The sequence below is a fragment of the Anser anser genome (genome assembly GCF_964211835.1).
Source record: "Anser anser genome assembly, chromosome: 4".
NCBI classification, from domain to species: domain Eukaryota; kingdom Metazoa; phylum Chordata; class Aves; order Anseriformes; family Anatidae; genus Anser; species Anser anser.
Window position 1 is genome coordinate 33,714,268 of NC_139724.1, and position 11,044 is coordinate 33,725,311.

Consider the following 11,044-nt stretch of genomic DNA (forward strand, 5'->3'; position numbering starts at 1 on the left):
GTGAACTCTCACACTTCATTTGCAGAGGTGGGTCAGCAAGACATCAGCTGCAGAGCTGCTTGGTTTGACCATCTGTGCCCACAGCCCAGGGGCTCTACAGGAGTTTTCTGCATGCCTGTAATACAACCTCCTTTTCTGAGGCTGCTTTTTCTCAGGAGGCAGAGAAATCAGCCTGTCACAGCTGTTGATAGGGTGAGGTAGAACTGGTAGAATTATTAACATTATTAATGCTCCCCTTTCCACCTGCCCAGCTAAAGAGGTGGTGAGCTGTTCACACCATTTCCACGAGGACTGAAATAGCTCTGACCCACAGAAAATATACAGTGCTCTGGGGTTCTTGCTTCTCTCGCTGGGCTCCAAGAGAAGCAATGGCCTGTAGTCCCACGTGCAATTTACAATAGAACAAGGAATGTACGTGAGCAAGGAAGACCTGTTAAATTGAGCACAGGCTGTGAAAATAACCTTAGTGAACTGATGCAGGGAAAAAGAATTACTGCTTCAGAACATGAATGAAGCTGTAAGATGCATGCAGCAAGGCAACACTGCATTGTGAGCCTGTGCCTTCTCACTTGGGTTGTGCATGCAGAACAGGCACCAAGTCAGTAACGTTCTGCCTTTGAACTTGGCGGACTGACAATGCTATCATTAACATAAACTTGTGAGGCTGTCAGAGTCTTGTGGTACTGAACATCACATAACTTTGGACTTGTGGCATAGCAGGTATGCTCTAGCACAGGCAGGTGCTATTAGGAGGCTGAGGATGCCTGCCTGTGGTCGAGATTAGAGACTAGGTACTTCTTACACCATGCGCTTCTAGGGAATCTGATCCTTTGCTTCTTGGACCTGCTCTCCAAATGCTGTAATGTTTTCCCCACATCTCAAGCTGGACAAGATATAGGTCAGCTCTAACAAACTTATCAAATGCCCATTTTTTTGTTCACTTTGTAGCATTTAGTAGATTTCTCATAAATGTTCAGCCATGTCAACTTTGGTGTTATTTATTAGCTTTTACATCTCTTATATGGAAGTTTAAGTCCATAATGTGTTTCCTCACCTTTGTACTAGTCAGATGGAACAGTAACTCTCAGCTCCTGCAGCTTACGAAGAGCGTGTTTTAAGCTACAATAACTGTCTGGACAATATATGAGTTCCTAACATCTCAGCAGTGGTGATCCAACCCTAAAAATGACTTGTTTTTATGTCTAGGCAAACCAAAAGCATTCTCACCTGCATCTATCAAAAGTCATAAGTTTGCTTAGAGATTTATTACATTGCAACTTTGTTTCTTCTCTTGTTTTGGACCTCATCCTACCCAATCCATGTGTCAGAGGAACAAATCAGCACTGCTCATTGCGCACAGCTTACTGAGGAAGGTGCGTTTCCTACTAGCACAATTTCCACACATGCCAATCTTTTGTCCCACCTCTTCTCCCCCTCCCCTCCAACCCCCAAATCTGCAAAACAGTCCTGTCTCATTCCGCACCAGCCTGCCCACCCTGACATTTGTGCTCCCCAGCCCCCCTTACTGTTCCTCCTTTCCAGCTCTCAGTGGCACATCTGCTCAGTCCTCAGCTTGTTCTAGCTGCCTAATGTGCCTTTGTCCTGCTGCAGAAAATCTACAAGCAAGCAAGAACAAGCAAGCCTTCCGTTGTCTGCAATCCATTCCTCTAATATTCCCCTAGCATCAGAAAGCGTTGTATTATGGATGCTAGAGGATAGATTCCTGCCTAATCCTTTAGTATCTATTTATTGACCTGTTGTACATGATTTAATGTAATCCCTTTCAAACCTGCCGAAATTGTCTACTTCCACAAGCTCCTTACAGCACGTTCCAAAAGTTCAGTGCCTGCTGTGTAAAATACCAGGGCCTTATATAGTGCCAAGATGCCGGCCTCTGTCTTGTTATAATGCCCCACATTTTGCTGGTTCTTTTGGCTGCTGCTACTGCATATTCAGCCAACAATTTCAGAAACCTCTCAACTGACTCCAAGATAATTCCTCTTGTGTTGCAATTACTTGTTCCGAGTTTGGCATTTTGTTGGTATGGTTGAGATTATTTTTAATTTAGATGATTACCTCACTTTTATCTATTCTGAAGCCTGTTCTGCCATCTTTCCCTGCACATACACCCAACTTTGTCAGACCTTTGTGGACTTGGTTCACAAAGCACACACCATTTGATTTCTGAAACACGCTTAGCATCATTTGCACTCAGAGTTTAGGTGAGAAAGCGATTCCTGAGGATCCCTCTCTGGACTCTCATCCTGAAAAGTGACACGGACTCCATCATTTGCTTTGCAGCTTTTAATCAACTTACAGTTCATGAAATAGCCTTTTTCCCCAACACTCTAACAACTTAGTTTCTTTAACCTTTGTTGTAAAACCTTCACATGAGTCTTTGCTGTTCCTTCCATCCTGGAAGATGGGGAAATATTACTTTTGTTTTTTTCCCCTCCCCTAGCATGACCACAGGTTTCCTTTACCTCTCTTTCAGCTTCCTTGACCCAGTGATGTATGGAACAGTAAAGTGACCAACTCGTTGCTTCCACTCATTGCTTCCAAGGGAAGAGTGAGGTGAACAAGGGCAAGAAACTGAACTATTGCAATACTTGCCTCTAGTTCCTTTTGAAGGAATATTACTAAGCTGCTATGGGAGAAAGATGTCAGTGGCTTTGATCATTGGTTCTATTTCAAGCAGTGCAAATGGGACAGGCAGACAAACAAACATTTATTCTCACCACAACCAGAAACTTCTCCTATTATAAAATTTGCACTAGCACTCACCAAGAAATACTTACAGGATCTGGCAATGCTACATACAGATAAAAAACCAACCTCATCCTGTGAGGGTGCACATGACCATAACACACAGCTCAAAGAGTCCTGCCAAAAAGTTGTGTTCTTGTTTTTTTTTTTTTTTTTTTTCCTAGGGGTGAGCCATGTGTGATGAAGACCAGCCATGCAGACATCACTCTGCATCCCATGCAATGGAACTGAATGTTGTAGTGCCCTATGGAGAAGTGACCCACAGAAGCAGAACAGGAAAAAGACAATTGGGTCAGCATTTGTCAAAAACTAGGTGGAAATATGTTAGCTTGAAAGAGCAGCAAGCAAAGGTTGGTTTTTTTCTCCCTTCACAGTACTGTAGCTATGGAGTCAAATCCTATCTGACCCCTGTTCTGAGAGGAATGGCTTTGTTAAGAGGAAGTGCATGTCATCAAGACAAATATCTCTCTTTATTAAATTAATTCCTGTACAAGAGACTGAGACCTTTCCTTTTAAGCTCAGAGGGAATCATACTGTGCCCGTGTCTTATGCTTACCTTTTGATCTACTAAAGAAAAATTATACATAAAATATCCATCCAAACATATCTGAGTACTCTTGGTAATGGTTGTGAGATGATGAAATGGCATAATTCTTTGTAAAATAAATGCTTGAAGAAAACATGTAAAATGAAAAAATGAACAATGGTGTTTACTTAATGAAATTACAACAGAGCCTTGAGGAAAGTGATTCATTTCTTCAGCGGTTGTCTATTATCAGCTGCTTCACCTATTTGTTTTGTTTGTCTGTTAGCCTCAGTTGTGATGTGCACTTGCTGCTTGACTGGCTAGATGACCTCAACTACAAAAGCTACAGGCAGTGGTAGGGAAAAAAAACAGTCAGGAGTTTATAATGCCTAGTCCTCTGAAATGCCAGCTTCGATTTGCTTAGAGCCAGTGGTTCAAATACATACAGCACAATTACTCTTTAAGGAGTTGAAATGTTACTGTTGAGAGACAAGAAAATGAATGCATTTAAAAAGCAGAGGGAGCTATACTTGTGAAACATCACTGCTTTCATTCCCCACTGGGAAACAATAAAAGTGTCACCTCCCCATAACCAGCATCGCTCAAAGACATAGATGCCGAGCAACTTGTGAAGTAAGTCCGACTTCTTCAGTCCACCAGATATTCGAGAGTGTAGTGTCCCCACATTACCTCTTTATGTCCAGCCACTACAGCACCTGAGCCTGTCTTGTTTAAAAAAAAAAAACACACCTACAAGTGTATGAAAGCTCATTTGGGTGAGCAGTAGCTCATACTTGAGCTGCTAAACAAAGTTTAAGATTGTAACAAAGCCTACTATGCATCACAGCTGGCATGCATAATAAACAGGGATTAAAAAGAACATTATTATTTACGAGGAAAATGGTGCTGAAAATAAACTCCTACACATGTTTAATGTCTTCTTTCCTTTATTTTTATTCTAGGTAGCAAGAAGAATTTAGAAAAAACCCACAACCCAAAACAATGAAAGAAGACTTGATGCCTCATAATGACTAACTTTATGCAAAACTGCTTTTAGAAAGAAATTCAGTTCAAGAGTTCTTCAATTGACTGTATATCAATAGATAAAATATGACAAAAACATTCATTCAGAAGGAATTTTAAATTAAATTTCCATCTAATAAAAGCTATTTGTCTTTTTCTATGACTCATATAGAAGAATGAAGAAAATACGATGTAAATTCTCTTTGTCACGACCCCTTTTTCATTTCTTATTTGCTGATGTATATCATATTATTGAATTTTTGAAAATGAGGAGGAGACTTGGTGAGTGTTTCACCCTACACAATTTTATTATTTAAAAAAAAAATCACATTTGAATATGCTGAAGTTCCAAATAAAGTTGAAATTCTTCTATAATTAAGTCATTTTATCTCTTAAAGTTCCCCAAAAGACATGTGGAGCCTAGTCTAGGCTGTTTTCTTTCTTTGTCTCTCAAAACATTAACGATGTGCTTACAAGTTGTCCCAGAAACTAGAGATTGCTCTTGTACTGAACAAAGCAAATGTGGAGGGGTATGGAGTACTGCAGCACTTTTAAGAGGAGAAGCACACCAAGTAATGAGCCTCAGTCCCTAGTTCTCCCATGCACAAATGCTTCTCTGTATTTCAGTACACAGAGAAACTGTGGTGTCTGAGCATCTTGGATTTGGGACTAGAAGTACTTGCATGAGGTGTCAACACAGAAGCCAGAATGTTTCACATATACATTGCTAGCCATAAGGAACCCAACATGGCTAAGGTGACAAAACTTCAGAAGCTTTTTATATTAACACAAAGCTCAGGGGAAACATTTACACAGTGGTTCTTCTATTGCATGTTAGTGCTTTCTGCTTCCATGAGAAAAATTGCACCTGCTTGGGCACCCTGTTTACAGTCTGCAAAAACCCACAGCCATCCTTTTGCAACTGGCATCTGGTGAGAACAGCTAACTTTTCTGCTGTTCAGCCTGATAGAGCTGTTACGTGAAAAAAACTGCAATATACTGGGTAGAGAGTTTAAATTCTATTTTTCATGGTAAGTAAAAGGAAAAAGCAAACAACTACTGCAACAGTGGAAAATGCCAGGTATCATTCAGCCTCCCCAAACCTGGCAAGACAACGTTTAAAAGGTAAGAGCCGTATTAAGGTCTATGTGACAGTGGCTTCTGCCCTCTGAGTCCATCATTTATTACTCCAGGGGATGGAGTGCACTTTTCTAAGGGAATTCCCCCTGTAAGTACCTCTTCAAAAATGGGCGGTATCAGTCAAGAGTGAACGACAGAGAGAGGGAGAAGAGAGTTTTTCTAGCCTGACATACCAGCTTAATTTCAGTTGAGTTTCACCTGCCGTTTACAGCTACTCTGTGTCAATAGTCTTTGATGGACTATGCAAGATAAGCGTGGTTTCCTTTTCCAATTATGTAAGCAAGCAGATACACTTTGTCAATTTGAACACTGTGTATACATGTTGGTACATATTAACGTAATTGCATATTCGCACACACTCCCACAAACACATATGTACACATTATACACAAGAAAACCATGAGGAATCTGGAGAGGAAGCTTCAGCATAGAGACTACAGTGTTAAAGACTGTCAGTGAGTTGGGAATATGACTTAAAAACAAAGCAAAACCAAGGTATTTTAACACAAAAGCGTAAAGTAACTCAGTTTTATCAGAAAAAAAGAACATTTTGGCATAATAGTTGTGGATCTTTGGGGAATCTGGATAAGCTACACCTATATAAACATTTGCCAGTACTTCTACATTTCAGCAGTGATGCTAAGACAAGTAGGGAGGCAACCATTTTTTCCTCATTGAACCAGGCTGAAAGCACGCTCTGTGCAGAACACTGCACTAGTCAAAAAGGCTCCTTACATGAACAATATTCAGATTCCACACTAAATACTGAAAACACAGAGCTGAAAAACGATGAGAGTAAGTCTAATATACATATTATGGACTTGGACATTTTTAAAAAGTCAAAACCCAGCCTTTCTGTTATGGGTTCAGGGTTTTTACTTTGTTTGCTTTGAGAGGTGTTTTGTTTTTTTTTTTTCCCCTGAAAGTGCAGTTTTTGATTGGCAGCAAATATCTTGAGCATGTTAGAAAACTAATTACTTAACCTGTAAGATATCTTAGTGCTATACATGGTGTCCTCAGTTAATTTAACTTGCAAAACTGCCAAGTGCAGTAAAGCCTATCACAAAATTAATTTTCAAAATCAAATCAATAATGAACTATGGATAAAATTACATGGTCATCAATACAGAAGTTAACCTACTTGACTTTTATATTCCTTAAACTGATAGCTGACATGCGCCTTTCCTGTGAATATTGACAAGTCAGGAGGAAAACATTGTAACAAGATTTCATGGTTAATACTATGGCAGATGATTTTGACTGGCAAATCAAGCTCTAGACATGAGTTCTACCTGTGATACTGCTTTCCACCACATCCTGTGATGTATCTCATCTTTCAGCCCTCATTGTCCCCAGAAGAGAAATAAGAAATACCCACTCACCTCATGAAGTGCTGGGAGACTGAATTGGTTTATAAGCCTCTTATAAACCAGTGTCAATGTAAATGAAAGACATTCAGCACCTTACAATACATTTTAGTGCCTTGCAGAATCAAACTAACCATACAGCTCTACAAAGATCAAATGCATGGTGACGAAACGTACTCTATTTGAGGGTAAAATTTACCCTTAACACTTCATATGGAAGTGTTATATATACTTATTAATATTTTTCAAATCATTATTTATGCCACTGGTTTACAGAATAGCAATCATAGTGAGATCTTCAGATTTTCAAATGATGTTAAATTTGGAGTCAGTGCAAATAATGAGGAATAATACAATCAGATTCAAAAGGATTTGGATCATCTAGGTAATTAGGCCAGCAGATGGCAAATGTAGTTCAGTGTAGGAAAATGTAAAATAATTGGTCTGGGAATATGTACTAAATGGGATGATCATATAGCATGATGATTAAGAAACAGCATTATTTGTGGGGATAAAAAATTAAACCATTCCATCCTGCATACAGAAAAAAGAGAGAAAGAAAAAGGTTATGACAACATATTAGCAAATAAATAAAAAAAGGAAATAGTAAAAGGTATTTATTAGATTCTACACATTATAATGTATGTGATCTGTTTTTACAATCAAGAGATCCAGGCAGGAAGTAGTTTAATTAGGTAACAGAACCAACTAGTGTCAAAGTGCAAGTATAAGCAGAAGCATTCAACACCTTGCAGGATGTGTTTGGCATCACATAGTATCGTATCTAAAGTCAGAAATGTTCTTTGAAGATCAAGTACACTAGGATAAAACTAAAGCCTTTTGAAGTTTAAAAACCAAAACCCAAAACAAGGCCAGATAAAGTGAGAAACCCTGGCCTACTCAATTAATAGTCAATATCTCAACAAAGAAGTATCTTAGGGAGAATTCTCAGATTCCCCATTGGAGTTGTGGGTTTCGTATATGAGGCCAAAATGCAAGTTCCTTATCTAAACTAGGAAGATCAAGGACTCCAGATTTTGGTCTCTCTAGACACAATTCTAATCACTTCACTATCAGCTCTTCTACAGTGAGTTTCCAGGGCTGTTCTAAAGCCCATACCCCTTCCCTAATACAAATTTCTTTTAAAAGGATGCAAATTGAATTTTTGTTAAAACTTGGAAGAATACACAACCAGCTGCACTAATTATACGTATCATAGATCACCATGGCACATAGAAATAACTTATGTAGAAATAAAACCATTATTCTAAGCACTGTGTTGTACTATATTTTTTCGACAACAAATGGTAACAGCAACAAAGTAGTGTAGTCAGATCAGGGAAGCACCTATGTAAAAGCACTGCAGGGTTGTCAGTTCTGGCACAAACTGGTCCTTTTAAAAATTAATAAAATACAAAGGCAAAGATGAAAGGCTAAAGCTAAAAGAAAGATTTGTGGTACGCTGACTAATAGGAATGGGTTCACTTAAAGGATGTTATCACATATGACCAGTGACATTTCAGGACAATGCACGTTATGAGAAGAAGCGCAGACAGTCACGGTCCATTTTCACCAGAAAAGATGACACAGATGTGAAAAATGGAGGTTTTTCAAACAACTGACTATTGTTAGAAAGTTATTTTTCACACTAGTAAAGGTCAAAATTTGCAATAAAAAAGGCAATGCTGTTTGTGTCATTAGACACATTAATAGGTCCACACAATGGAAGCAGGATTCAGGACCAAAACTGAAGTTACCAAGTAGGAATCAAAACTTAAAAATGACGATATAAGAGATGTGCAAAGCTACTGTACAGCCCAGGAAAATAAATATCGATATGTATAACTGAAAGACTCTACAGTAACATAGCTTACCAAAGGCTCTGCTGGATTCTTCAAGCAAAGAAAAAAATCAGCTAGTTCTAGTTGTCTTTGTTAAGTATAACCTCTCACTTAAGGAAGATGTAATTCTGAGAGGTCCTATGAGGAAGACAAGATAATTTCAACTGCTTGTTCTAGCCATATCACATGGTTATTTGGTTGTTGGTTTTCTAAATGTGTTTATTTAAATGAAAAGAAAACAGCAGAGGGGCTGTAAAAAGCAGACAGGTGGGATTAAGATACCAATAAATATTAAAAAGCACATTGCTAGTCCTAAAATATCTTATGGTCTTATAATAAAACCGTAACATTCTTCCCTTACACCATTAATTCTCTTTTTCACCTTAACCTGCTTACTTTATTTTGTACTGAAGCTATCATATGAAAGTGCTTTGAGTGCTTTTCTCTGATTGCACTGGCAGAGAAATATGAACCATTACCTATCATTACCTTTATTTCAAACCTGTCACTTCTTCCTCTTTGTAGCCAACAAGCTGCAAGAAGGGGAAAAAATGCAGTCTCTATCAAAGAATAAAGCCACCCATACAAAAATAAGCTGAAAGGAATGTGGAACAAAGGAGGAGGGAGGGTGAAGAAAGGGAACGAAGTCTTGATAAATCTGCTCTCTCTGTGCAAAGGACATTCTACTCTCCTGCTATCAAAAATCTGTCTAAAACACAATGCATGCTGGAGAGCTGGCTTCTGCCCGTAAGCCTTTCGCCTGCCACGCCTTATACTTAAAATACCTCTATCATTCCACAAATATTATGCAAATAAAAATAATATTGATACCACTGACTCTTGCATGGAAAAAATGTATATAAATGGAGCTTGAGAGCATGAGAGAAGATGCACTTCCCTCAAAGCTGTGTCTATCTTTTATAAGGTGCTTTTCAGTAAATCCTTCATGAGCCACACAATGAGCTGTGAGCAATTAGTGTTAATTAAATGGCCCCTCTAACCATAATGCTGCAGTGACACATTAATGACCTCAAAACATACTTGGATTTGGAACTTTTTTCCTCCCCCCGGGTGCATGCCAGGCTGCCTTACCTCTGTAAAGCTGCGGCATGCTCCAGCTGCTACTGCACATGTACGGAATGTCATTCCCGTTTGCAGTAACGTGCACCGTTCGCCAAACGCTGAAGGAAAAGTAACCATTTTACAAGAGCACTGCAGATATAGCTCAGAGACTAAACCACGCCAGCCAGCTCTGGTTCGCCTGCTTGAAACACCCAGAGAAGCTATATGCAATTGCAAATTGATGGTGTACTGACAGGCAGGACATCCTGAATGCAGCAGAAACATGTTCCAGAAGCTTATCACGCTCTGTGACCTGGGTTAGTAGCAAGTCTGCCTCATCACAACTCAAGAAATAATCATCAGTGAAGAGTTTATTTGCCCCCAACCTAACACCATGGAGCTAATGCCAGGACTATGGTGTCCCCCTGTCTCTCAGAAAGTACTTTATTAGGAGGCAAAGGAATACCAGAAGATCAGTCATCCCTGTACTCCAGAAGTATTTTAGCAGTCACTGGAAAAGACCGGAGAAAATAATGTAATGAGCTGGCAAGCAAACAGCTGCATTTGCAGTCACTTCTAATTTTGCCATTAAACCTCTACAGACTCAACTGCAAACGCTCATCTCATGTATTATTTTCATCTTAGCATAGGAACGTAAGATAAAGAAAGCCAACATAATGAAATCCAGAGGGACAAAATGACATAGGCAAATCTCTTTTGAAAGCAAATGCCTCTGGAAAATACTAGATATTCAATCAAATTTAATTAATTAACAACAAATGCTCAAGTTCAGTAGAGTGTCTGACAACTTTTATCTCCAAAGGTATCCAAAAAAAAAAAAAGGAAGATGAAAACATCTAGGATATGTTTTTAAGAATGAAGCCAGAGCATCTGCTGTGGCAGGCATTTCATCGGGCAGCTGGAGAAAACTGAAGGGCTGGCTGAAGGAATTTATCAGAGAACATGAACAGACGGAAAACTTACGGGACTTAACAAGAAAGAGGATGTGCAGACAGTGGCAGAACACAGACAGTGATCACTGAGCCCAGATGACACACTAAAGGCCATTTAATGTCACAGAACGGACTCGGATTCAGAAGCAGATTTCCCATCTTGTTTTGAAAATATTTATAACCGTGATTTATAGCCCATGTATATGCTCCTCCTGGGTTGTGACTTGCTCAAACAGCAAAACCTCATCTGTAAACCTACAATCATCTTTTTTTTCCTTCAAGGTCGTTTTTTCCTTGTAGGACCTCTTCCTCCCTTCCATCTATTTTTTAACTGCACTGGAATATTCAACGCAAGACTCAAGTCAG

At 39.2% G+C, this 11,044-nt stretch overlaps 1 long non-coding RNA gene across 2 annotated transcripts in view; it reads right to left on the reverse strand.

Moving 5' to 3' along the window:
* LOC310899672 overlaps positions 1-11,044 on the reverse strand; it is a 224,263-nt gene that overhangs the window by 188,407 nt on the left and 24,812 nt on the right. The window lies entirely within an intron of this gene.